Below are 13869 nucleotides of genomic sequence, written 5' to 3'. Positions count from 1 at the left end.
TTCTTTCAGTTGGTGTGTAAATTCTTTCATCTTGTGTTGTTTTTCTTTCATTTGGTCTTCTGTGTTCTTTCAGCTGGTGTGTAAATTCTTTCATTTTGTGTTTTTTTTCTTTCATTTGGTCTTCTGTGTTCTTTCAGTTGGTGTGTAAATTCTTTCAGCTTGTGTTGTTTTTCTTTCATTTGGTTTTCTGAACAAAGATTGAAACCAACTGAAAAAAATTTGAAACCAACTGAAAAAAATTGAAACCAACTGAAAAAAATTGCAACCAATTGAAAGTCGTCCGACCAAATATTATGGCCGGACGCGTCTGACCCAATACCTTCTCATATGATATTGGCATATTGCTAGTCTTGTAGTTAGTTTTGAATCTATTATTTGGTCTTTTATTAAGCTTAATGGTAATATTTTTGCTCATGATTTGGCTCATCTTCAACCTATGGAGTTGGGTCAAAGTGTGTGGGAGTCGGTTTTTCATTTATCTGTTTGTTTCTCGTGCTCGTTCTGAATTAATGAAATTTCCCTTTTTAGGTTTCTTATTTAAAAAAGCCTATACGATAGTGTTAGTGTAATCCCTAAAACTAAGGGTGAAAGTTATTCGGATAAAATTTAAAATCCAATTCAATCCGAATCGAATTCAAACTGTGTTCGGATTGGATTCCAATTGAGATTTTTGGAAAATTGTATTTTCGGATTGGATTGAATTGAGGGTAATTGGATCCAAAAATTTAATAAAACCGAATAGTAATATGACTTGTATTATATATCTGGAATGAGCTTAAGTGCTTAACTGTTTTTTTTTTAAAAAAAAAACCTACTCCATAGCCCAATACACATAGCACTTCAACTCTTCCCTAAAATACTAGCTGCACTAAATTCCTCAATTTTTAAAATCTACTAGGCTGTTGTTATGCTTAATTTATTTCATCGAAAAACTAGAGTTTTTTTAAAATCGGATTTTCGAATCGGATCCAATCTAGAGTATGAAAATTTGGATTGGATTGGATTCAAACCCTAATTGGTTTTAGTTCGGATAGAAAAATTGAAATTCAAATTTTATTCGAATGGGATTGAATTAGGGTCTAATCCAAACCGCACACCAAACTTTCACCCCTACCTAAAACGATCTGTAAATCTTTTCCGACCAAAGATACGGGCCCAGTTGTGAAGAAATAGATTTAAAGCAGAGTATTATTCGGGCTATTGTACATATTCCCGTGGCCCAGTATTAGCTTTCTTGAATCTACAAGAAGAAAGTAGACCAAGTTGGGCCAGATCATGATGGACATATGTCAGTTTGGTTGCGCCAAAGTCAAAGTCTTAGCTAATTGGGCCATCATGTATTTTACGACATAAATTTATTAAAATTGGCACCAAATAAAGGAAAATTCCTTACATATAACTCAAAACTAAATTTGTGTATTATTAGTGGCACAAATGTGACACAGGAAAAAAAAAAGCCCTCGACGTTCACAACTTTTTTTTTTTATAAGGTAAGGAAAAGAATTTTAGGTGACCCTCCGCACGAGGGGAACACCTAAAATGTCATGTACAAAGATGGGTGATAACGAGGAATGAGCAAAATATATAACTAAGAGCTTACCGACATAAATTTAGAATGCTTTATTCTTATATTACTTATTACTTATTAGTCGCATATGCACGCGATGCGTGCGTCAATAACCTTGTGTATGTATATATACGAATAGATATATATTTTTTTATTTAATATTATTTTGATAGTGGTGTAAATTATTGAGGTTATTTTATAGATGTTATTATCTTTTTAAATTGAAGGTGATCGATTTTCAATTGTTCAATATCGTTACTGAAAATTTTGGTCTATGATTTGATAATTCTTTACCAGCGACTTTAGTATAGTTCTTTAGCGACTATAAATATTAATAAACCATATTGTTTGAACTTTGTAAATACGAAGTATTACGTTGTCGCGATATATCGCTAACTTTTTTTGATTGAAATTCTAATTAATTTTGTGAATTGATTGTATCAATCTATTTTGTCAAGTTATTAATGGTGATGGCATATTCTGTTTTTGACTTACTTATATGACAAGTTGCATTTGATTGTCATTTTGTAATTTTTTTATAAAAAAAACGTTGTTTTAAATTATTAGAAGGTTTTATAGTCATTTTAAATAGGGACACCATACCTCCTCCCTTATATAATAGAGATTATGAATAAGACAAGTGTAGTTTAGCATATTTTGATGATGAACGATATTTATACGCATGTTAGCAAACTTTTTTTTAAATAATAATGAATATAGAAGACTAATGTAGTCATACATACTTTAGCATCTTATGATTATAATTTTCAAGTTTCGTTTCTAGAATTTGACTGATGCTGCACGTTTTATTGCATTATATTGCACTCTAGCTTTATGATTGGATGAATGCTTCAATAAAACTGAAATTATTAAAAAGAACATACAAAAGATTCTAATTATCATCAGAATCCATTATTACAGAATTCTAATTAGTCATACTACTATTTCATAGCAACATTAAGGCACAGTTTGTTCTATTCAATGAATGCTTCTAAGCGTCTGTTTGATTCAACTTATTTTGTCTTATCTTATTTAAATTTATCTTATTTTATCTTTGATCTTGTATTATATTATATGATCTTATCTTATTTTTTTCTGAAATGAGTGAAGATAAGTTGAACTAGAATATCTTATTTATCTTATCTGATCTTATCTAATCTTATCTTATAAGATCTTAAATAAGTTAAAATAAGGTTAACAGAACCGGACCTAAATTGATTTTTCATATTTATTTTATCACGACTAAATTCATAACTTTAGAATCATACTTATTGTGTTTCCTTATACATAGAGAGAGGCGTATAGTTTCATAGAGCTAATAAAGCGCAAACCACAAGAACGCTGGTTAATTTTCCCTTTAAATATACAAATTTTGGTCCGAGTTCTCCATCTTCTACTTAAATAAAGATGTATTTTTAATTGAGAAAAAATCTCCAAAAGTAATACTGTATGTAGTAAGTATTATGATGCATTTAATTTAGAAAAGTGTAGAATTTAACAGAGGAAGTATAGGATATATGTTACTGTTATCGTAAAATATTAGCCATTAATAGAAATTCGGGAAAACTAATTAACATTAGAAAAATCTACTAATACTCCCTCATAGACAACACTGAAATTAACTACAAGGAAGAAAGGTACAGACATAATAAATCCCACCAAGTAAATTAGCCTAGCTCTTTAAATCCTACAAAGAATATATCATTTTGGTCAAGGATAAACAATTAGGAGCATGTGGGTACGATGTTAACATTCACATGTTCTCACATGGAAAGGTATGGTGTATTTTTAGTAGCAAACATAAGAGATGAATAAAGACACTATATTATACCATCATCAACAATTAATATATGCAACAACAAAATAATCCATCAACAATTAAAATTCTAAATCTTTCAAGAAGCTAAGCCTTAACAAAAAAAAAAAAAAAAAAAATCAACATGGAATGTGGCTATGTTCATAGAGTTTATCTTGTAAGAGGCCGCCTACTTATAATTTAAAATTAAGTAATGGTAAACTCAATATTAAAATGAGAATTAACCCAACAATAACTAGGTTAATTTTTTTCGATGACTAGTTTAATCCATTCAGTAACTAAGTCTACTTTTATATTAAAATTAGGCCGCGTCTTGATAAACTCATACCAATGATTTGGCTTCCCACAACAAGCAAAAGAGGTCACTAAGTTAGAAGACACCTGTTGAAAGTAATTTTGGCTTTTTCAGGTAGCACTAGCATGCATGCATGCCATACCAAACTTTTCTTATTTTCTTCCATCAATCATGTATTTTTCCAAACCAAAAAAAAAAGCTAATTTAGATGTGCCTTTTTGGAATTTTGCGTGACTCACTTGATCCAAGGCGTGCAACTATACCAAAAAAAAAGGACAATCATTAAAATTGTTAAGATATTAATTATACTTTGTGGAAATTGCATTATCATGTTGGTCTCATACAAGGAATTAAGTATTTTTCAGTAACTTATTTGCATTGTAATGATTTTACTCCGTTTGTACATTATATGGACATCAATTTCATTCAAGTTGATTAGTTACAATAATGTATATGATTATATCCTAATAATTAATGGTTGTTTGTGTGGAGCTAAGTATTTACTTATTTTAGCTGTTTTATAATATGAGACTTACAAGAAATTGTTGGATTGATTTTGGAATAAGCACATGTAATAAGAAGTGTCATATACTTACGGGACTATTTTAGTGATTATTCTTCCACTTTGAGAAAAATAAAACTTCTCATACCGGTTTTTATGTTTATTTTAATTAACTAAATATTTCTTTGTATTTTTTAACTTTGCATACTTACTTTTTCACATGGTCTCCAATATATATTTTTTGCTCGTTAATATCTCTAAATAGGAACTCGTAAAAATTATGAAAAGTTTATATTCCATCGAGACATGTCTAAAAAGATCGTACACAATTATATTTTTTTGTCATATAGAACTTTTTCACTAAACATGATTAAAATTTTCTAACTTTAACTAAAATATCCAAGTAAACATGATATAAAAATACAAAGAGAGCAACTCACTCTCTATTTTTCCTCTATGCATACGTGGGTGATGGGACTATGGGAGTTTGTAATTGTATCTCAGCGTAACAACCATTCTTATATTAGGGGTAAAGTGTAGGGAAGTTTAGCCAATAAGATACAACTTTATTCAATTACAAGAGATTAACAATTAATTATTTTAGTTTTTTAGGGACATATCCATACATTTCATATACTATACATTGATCATCCCAGAATTACCATGTGTCTTTTTCCTATCTTTTAAATTATGCAACTTTTCCCATGGATATATATATCATTTTGAGCAAGAAAGTAGTAATAAATGCAAAATGCTTATTACTGATGAAGAAACTAGTTATTAGGCATGGACTATTCCTCGATAAGAAAATATTTCATTTTATTAATATAATACTTTAATTTATGATAATAACACTAAATACAACTTAGTCTAGTGGTTAAGACTTTAGTATATGTACTTGAGGTCTCAGGATAGATCAAACCCTATACTATGCAATTTTTTATTTTTTTATTATACATGAATTACATAAACTAAAACTCCCTAAAAAGAGCACCACGTGACACAGTTTCTTGTTTATGCATATGCCTTTTAATATATTTATTATATATATGGCCATTACTATTGTCCATAATCACCAACATTTCCACATGAGATTCTAATCCATATATCAGTGTATCATGCATATACATCATGATTGGGTGCACTATAATTGGTTTTGACTGCTTTTTCTTTCTCAAGGAGATCTCTAACCCTTTTCTGACTTTATGAATGTTTTACTTTCATCACTTGCTGTAGACTGACTATGGGATAGGAATATATATTAATCAGTTACATATTTCATGAGAATGCCTAAATGGGGAATGAATCTTTTAGTTAGCTAAAAATTACCACTACTCTATATATGTACTCCGATTTAGTTACTATAGCCATGTAAAGCTGCCGGCTAGTGGTTAAGTTTATGCACAAAAATACATACACAAATGACAAGTGTGTTTGAAAATTGAACTCTCTTCTTTTAGATGGGTACATCATACATGCATGATTTTATATTAATGTAGTATGAATGTGTCTAAGCTTTTGATGTCTATGTAGGGTTTAGGGCTGTAAATAAAGCATCAACTGGTCTAGGAATTTACTTCAGATAGCTAGATGTGTATAAGCAGAGGTCACTTCAATTCTATATATAAAAAAAATGTTATAACCTTTTGTATAAGCATGCATCAAAATTTCATCACTAAAATTTAATCTTATTGAATAAACTGCCTTAAAGAAAAATAGTAGAGAATGAGCAAAATTTCAGTTTCAATCCATTAATCTACAGTGGTAGGAAATATTACAATACTTCCTCCGTTCCGTTTTAAATGAAACGTTTGTTTTTTCACGCAACCCAACGCGCTTATTTAGTCATTAATATCTTTAGTTGTGTAAACGTAAAAAATATAAAAAAGTTATAATTTGATAGTATGCATCGAGACGAATCTAACAAGATCCCACTTGACTATGTTTTTCTTTATATAATAGCGATAAATTGGAGTTAAAATTGATCAGTGAATAGTGTCATTTCATCCAATGTTTCATTTAAAACAGAACGGATGGTATATCAATTGTTAAAACTCATATGTCAATCCTTAAGAGTATATCAATCAGCTTACGTAGTAATTTTTTTTTATTTTTTATAAATTAATGAGTATTGAACACCTAGTTATTGACTTATTGTGTACATGTGAGTTGTTTTAAATTGGAGAAGGTAAAGAAATTATCAACTAACTATAAATTTGTTGAGATATTCCTCCTATCGATATTTTTGGTTTTGAGATGGAATCTCATTGTGCCGAACTATTATCCTCATTTATGGGGAGCTCTAGCCTATATTATTGATACTATATTGTTCTTTATGCTATCTTGCTTCCATTGTTTTCATAACAATAAAAACTTCATAGGTCAATTTTTTTCCAGTAGTCACATTACGCAAACAAGTCTATTTTAACTAGCGGCCTCTAGAACAGGAGGGGACTGGATTTGGAAGATAAACACATCCCCCAAACTACGCTTCTTTGTGTGGCTGCTATGGTGGGATTGGATCCCTACAAAACTTCTCCTCTATGTACGGCACATCATTCCATCTCCTATGTACCCTTGTTGTAATACGAGTGAAGAGAGCTCAATGCATGTGATGAGGGATTGTATAGTTATATCCCAAGTGTGGGATTTAGTGAGACCTCCGGGGGAGTTTTGGGAACTTATGAACATAGCTGAATGGTTGAAATATAGCATTTCCATTCCCAATGGCTACGAGGGTATTCAATGGTCGGTCTTGTTTCCTAATTTATGTTTCGAGATTTGGAAAGCTAGGAATAAGCTTATTTTTGATGCAAAGCACTTTCCTCCCCCCATCTCTTACTCAAACCCGTTGTGTCCTTAGCTAATAAAGAATATAATTTAGTGCATCTCAGAACCTTAATGTATCAACAACTAGTATTGCTCATGTGTGTGAAAGTTTTCCTCCCTTATGGGTCCATGTGAATATTGATGCATCCTTTATTGACATTGAAACCAAAATATGCATAGCAGGTGTTATGCGGGATAAACAAGGGCAATGGTGTAGTGGGTTTTATTGCTTGTCATATGCTTCTAATGCTTTACATGCAAAGTTGTTAGCAATCCGCCAGGGTTTCCATGTTGCAAGTGAAGAAAACTATACACACATTGTCATCCGCACCGACTGCAAGCAAGCTGTGGACCTGTTAATAACAATTTGGATCATGACGATTTTTATAGTGATATTGTTATGGATTGCAGGGAGCTGTTGCGGTATTTCCACGAGACGAGGTTATTGTTCGTTAGAAGGAAAGATAACCAGGTTGCAAATGCATTATCACATACATGTAGGAGTGGAGGAAGTTATCTTAATGTAATTCATCATATTCTCGCACCACCTGACTATTGTATGGAGCTTTTAGACTGAGATTGTAATAGGCTATTTGCCATGACTTCTTAATCTGATGTTATCGCTTGTTCAAAAAAAAAAAAAAAAAAAAAAACTAGCGGCTAGGGATGGCAATTGGGCGGGGCGGGTGCGGAGGATGGTACCTCCACACCCGCACCCGCATAAAATTTCAATCCCCATCCCCGCCCCACCACCCATTGCGGGGGAAAATTTCAGACCCATCCCCGCCCCACCAAGTATTTATTTATACCCATCCCACACCCACCACCGCATGGGTACCCACACCCGTTATACCCGCATCGTACCCACTTCATCCCCACCCCCACCACCCTCATGGGTATCCGCACCCATTTCGTACCTGCGTCATACTCACATATTTATATTTTTAAAGATAAAATTATTAATAATATAAGTATATAAGTAGAATTTTAGTCATATATATGTGAGGCGGGCGGTGGTGGAGCGGGGCGGGCGGGGATGGGGCGGGGCGGGCGGGGATGGGGCGGGGATAGCATAAAATCCACACCCGCTCCACCACCCATTGCGGGTAGGATTTTAATCCCCATCCCCGCCCCATCCCCACCAAATCTAGACCCATCCCCGCCCCACTTGGGCGGGGATGGGGCGGGTCTCCTACTTGACCCGCCCCACTGCCATCCCTACTAGCGGCCTCTCTCTAAGTGCAATGTACAAATTATTATGCAAGTATAATTTCGGGTTCACCTAATAAATTCTCATATAGATAGTATGTATGGATAAGATAATTTTCTTATCCTCTTTAATTTGTTTTCGCTACTTGAGTTGAACACTTACACTGTTATGATTACAATGTAACCTTGCTATATATTTTGTGATGAAGAAAGAATTTGAGTTCCGTACAGGGTGACAGGGTGACAGGGTGACACTAATTTCAAATAATTCATGATGCTAAACTCACTAACATGCATGCTATGATGTAACCACATTGTTAAAAATAAAAGTGAGGGATAATATAATGAGTGTAAGTAACTTTAATGTATGTTTTATAATCAATGTGGGGAGCAAATTTGATATGGGTAACAGGGTTACAATCATGAAGCTCCACTCAGGAAAAAGGAGGGTTTACGTTTACCAAACTACAGAACCAAACAATTTTTTTGTGAGACAAAGGCTATGTTCAGTTCACCTGAAATTTTCTGATCTGAACTTATCTGATCTGATCTGAACTTATTTTTTCTGATCTGATCTGATCTGAACTTATTTTTCTGATCTGATCTGATCTGAACTTATTTTTTCTGATCTGATCTGATCTGATCTGAACTTATTTTTTCAACAAGATCTTATCTTTTATAAAATATATTATTACTATTATATTATTACTTTGTAAATCATTATTATGCAATACATTATAAGATATTCTTTATAGTGTTACTATTATTATCATTTTATTTCTATTACAACTTTTATACAACTTTTATTATTAATAATAATAATTATTATTATCATTATTATAAGAACAACAATAATAATTATAATCATAATTATTATTATTACTAAAAATAATTATATAACTCAAGTCATTATTTTATAAGAGCACTTATACAATGTTTCACACTTTCCCTTAAAAAAAAGTTTCACACTTGAGAAGTCGGCAAACTAAATTCTTTTTTTTCCATATAAAATAGAACAAGATATACAAACAACTATGACTTGAGCAAAAAATAAATAAATATCGTGCAACTTCAAATAGTTAGAGAGATTTGAAATTCGGTAGGAAGAGGTATACCGAATCTAAATTTATAATTTGTATCTCACACTTAGCTTATTTTGAAATGTAATCCGAACATAGTAGTTTCGTTATCATGAATTTGAGATATCATATTTTATATATATTTCTTATTTTTGCGTCAATCTTATGTTCTTAACACGTGGCTTTTAATTTTCTATTATTTAATAACAACAAAATAACTTAATATAATAATAACAATGACATTTATAATGGTAACAATAAGATTAATAATAATTACCAATATTAATAATTAATAAGTACAACAACAACAATAATAATAATTCTTTTGAACAAATGTACTAGTAAATAATAATACCCCTTTGTATTTTTTTTATCTTTGTCACTTAGAATCTTGACACTATTCACAATAAGAGATAATCTTTTAGATTTTTCTCAATATATAAGAAAAAATATAGTCATGTGGGGTCTTGTTTGATTCGTCTCAATGAGTACTTTATTAATATTCAATTATTATAATTTTTATTAATATGTAGTGAAAGATATTTAATAATAATAAGTTTTTAAATATAAGCATGATATGATCTGAACTGATCTGATCTGATCTGATCTGGTCTGATCTGATCTGATCTGATCTGAACTTATTTTTTCTGATCTGATCTGATCTGAACTTATTTTTTCTGATCTGATCTGATCTGATCTGATCTGATCTGATTAGATCTGAAATAAGCAAAAATAAGGTGAACTGAACATAGCCAAAGAGAGGACTAAGGAGACTCACACAGTAAAGTCCTGATACTATTTTTGCCAAAATCAAATTTCTCGAAGCTAGATTTTTCTTTCTTTCTTAGAACTATAATATGATTGAAAATAGTTGGGACACTTGTGACTTGCATTGATACACCATGGCCATGAAATTTTGGCATAATATTCTGTTCAATTATTTTAGTACTCCTAATTAGAGTTATTAGTGCAAGTCATCTAGTTTAGTAGGTAAATTCTTATAGGATGGTAACTAAGACCTGGAATCGAATCGCGACTATTCTTTGTGCTTGGTCGTTCTCTAACACTAAAAAAATAATTCAAAGTAACTTAAAGTAAATAAAATCTATTTAGGTCACAATGAGTGATTATTTAAGGAAAATTATCTATAGTAACCCTTTACTTTAGACAATTTTCCAAAATAACCTTATTTCACAACGATTATGTCAATGCAGGGTTATAATAGATATAGTAACCCTTTGCTTTAGAGGAATTTTCCAATATAAGAACCTTAATTATTTCACAACAATGAGGTCTCTCTATGGTTACAATAGATCATTTTTCTTGTGTGTTTTTACAAAATTTATAGTCGCGTTGTTATTACAAATTGTCACTTAGTGAAGGTTGTCACAAAAAGAAACTCTAGAGTACAAGATCATCCTATATAATTTCCCTTATTTCAAGTCCATATTAGAATGCACACATGTAATTGCTAAGAGGAAATCCTACATATGATAATCTAAATTTAAAAGCGAAAATATGTTGACTAACACAAGGATGACTGACATGTAAAACTAGTGGTTCATCCATCCAGTGGCGGATCCAGGAATTTATGAATAGTTGGTCACTACCGACTAGGTTGCACAAAAATGGCTACGGATACGGGTTCGGATACGCGTATCCATATAATATAATCCATGAATTTAAAGAAAACTACTTCAAATAAAATCAATTTATGACTAATAATAGTTCATATTACAATAAAATAGTACCTAAAAATAGTGCTTATTACAACCAAATAGTACTTAGAAAATATTACAATTGTTCTCGACGAGTTTTCATATTTTGATATCGATTTATAATATTACAATTGTTCTCGATGAGAAGGATTTTGCTCATTTAGTTGAGATGGAGGAGGAAGATTTTGTTCATTTTCTTGAGGTGGTGAAAGATTTGGAGGAGAAGGTGGAGGAGATGGAGGAGGAGAAAGTCGAGGAGAAGGTGGAGGTGGATTTTGAGTTGGCGTTCTTTTAACAAAAAAACTTGAAATATCCTTCGTTTTTTTCCTTTTCATTCTGAAAATTAAATTAATACTTTGAATGAGATTAAATAAATCGGTTGAAAAAGCCAACACAATACAATCAAGCACATAATTCATGATACATCATTCAAAAATGATTTCTAAAACATTCTAATTCCTATCCTTAGTAACATATTTCATAAATCACAAATTCACATCAATTTCCAAATCTAATTTCCAAATCACAACACAATCGTAATGGCATCCTAATCTAATTTCCAAATCACAACACAATCAAGAATGATTCAATCAAGAATGAAATCAAATTGACAAAAATTCACAAATAAACATCAATTTTCAGCAATAATTTAGAACCCAACAATCATTCATGAAGAATAATTCAACAATTTTCAAGAATGATTCAATTAAGAAGGTTGAATTAGAACTTTAGAAGAATACCTGTCACCTGAAGTTTGCTGCCTGCTGCCGCCGCCTGCTGCCGCCGCCTGCTGCCGCCGCCTGCTGCCGCCCTCTGCCGCCGCCTTGCAGCCGACCTCTTTGGTGTGTTGGTCTGTCGCAATTCGCAAATCAAAGACCCAAATCAGATTATTTTGAGACAAAAAAAACCCTAACAAAATCAAAACAACAAAATCGAAATGCTAACAAAATAAAACAAAACAAAATCAAACAAAATCAAGCAAATAACAAACTAAACTCACCGTGCTACTCGACGCTGCTAACCCGCTGACTACTCGAGGAAGAAAACCGTGCTACTCGACGCTGCGAATTGCGAGACTACAGGCGCTGCTACTGTGCTACTAGTGCGTCGGGACTCGGGCGGTCGGTAAACTCACCGGCAAACTCACCGTGCGGCTGCGGCGCTGCTAGACTTCTACTATTTAGGGTTTTTGTTCGCGAGGGAGAAAGAGAGAGAAGAAGGAAGGGTTTGCTCGCGAGTTAAAAGTGAAAACGCTCGAAATGAATTTTTTTTTTTTTTTTTTTTTAAATAATAGTTGGTCACGTGACCACACGTGACCAACAGTAGATCCGCCACTGCATCCATCTATTATCAATTAGTTATAGGATGAAACCTCCCAAACTTATATGCGGTCAAACTCTTCTCCAATAAAAAAAATGTGTGTAGGCCAAATTGAAGATAGATTAAACCATCATTAGTTCTAGAAAGGGAAGGCTATCCATGATTTTAGAATGCCAAATGAAGAGGATTTTTAAGATTTACTTGGAGCATGAAATCCAGTATTATCTATCCTAATAGAGAATTATTAGATCTGTCCAAAATAGGCCAATGTAAATATTTTCAGGACATTCTATGGGCCAAAAACTAGTTAAGCAATAAAAAGTTGAACACAAACATTAAATCTTGTGAATACCATAGCACATAGGTCAAAGACTAGTTCCATTTAAAGTTCACTCGAGATTTGCAGTTGAGAGTTTACTGTGGCTTATGTCCCCTTTTAACCTAGGCCACGGCCCACAAGGACAAGTCTTCAATTCCTTGAGACCTAGACTAATAGCTAATCACTTAATTAGTGATCCCTAATTCATTATTAACTACTCTATTTATTAAACATAATAATTAAGAAAAATGAGTCACTTTCATGAATCCGACCCCTTTCCAAATTCTAACAGCGGCAATCCCAATCCACAAGTATGATATAGTGGACTATATAGTGTAGTCTACAGACGCAAAGGCCTTCGTTTTTTTCTTTATGAAGAGGCACAGAGGGCCTCCTTTTACCAACTGCCTTTGATAGGTTTGATGTTAATATCACAAATTTGAAAATAATAATCATGTATTAAGTTAATAATCTATTTATTAGAGATAGGTAAAGGTTACATATAAGCATTAAATACATTTTTTTAAAATGGAAACAGTTTGAGAATTCAAGACACATTTTCACATCAACTGAGGTAATTAATGCTTGATTCAATATTTTATTTCCATTTTAAGCACCTTATACATAACCCTTATATATCATTTTCCTTATAATAAAGGGTTGGGTTCTAATGAGAAACCTTATATGGTGAGAACCGTGAGAACCACTTAAAATGAGCAAAAAAAAAGTAACAAATGAGCATAAACATAAAATGAGTAGAAAACATTAAGTTATCAAAAACGTAAAATGAACAAAAATGTAATTGAGAAAAACGTAAAATGAGCATAAAAAAGTTAAATGAGAAAAAAAGTAAAATGAGCAAAACGTAAAATGAGCAAAAACGTTGGTAAATGAGCATTAAATTGTTAAATGAACAAAACCATAAAATAAGTGAATCAAAAAATGAGCAAAATTTTTATGAAATGATCAAAATCTTCGTAAAAAGAGGAAAAATGAGTGGTTCTCACCATAAGGGTGGTTCTCATATAAACTTAAACCTTATAGTAAGTTAGAGCTAATTTAATTATTTAAATGATCATTTAGTCGTTTTATTATCTATTTATAATGGGTAAATTATCTAGTAAATGAAATTAACAGTCTGCTACAAAATTTTCATTTTGACATTTCAAGTATGAAATACCCAACAAATATTCAAATAGGGTTTTCGTTTCAAAA

Source organism: Beta vulgaris, chromosome 2, assembly GCF_026745355.1.
Source record: "Beta vulgaris subsp. vulgaris cultivar EL10 chromosome 2, EL10.2, whole genome shotgun sequence".
In the NCBI taxonomy this organism is placed as follows: Eukaryota; Viridiplantae; Streptophyta; class Magnoliopsida; order Caryophyllales; family Amaranthaceae; genus Beta; species Beta vulgaris.
The sequence above is the reverse complement of the archived record's forward strand: the minus strand, read 5'-3'. Positions refer to the sequence as shown.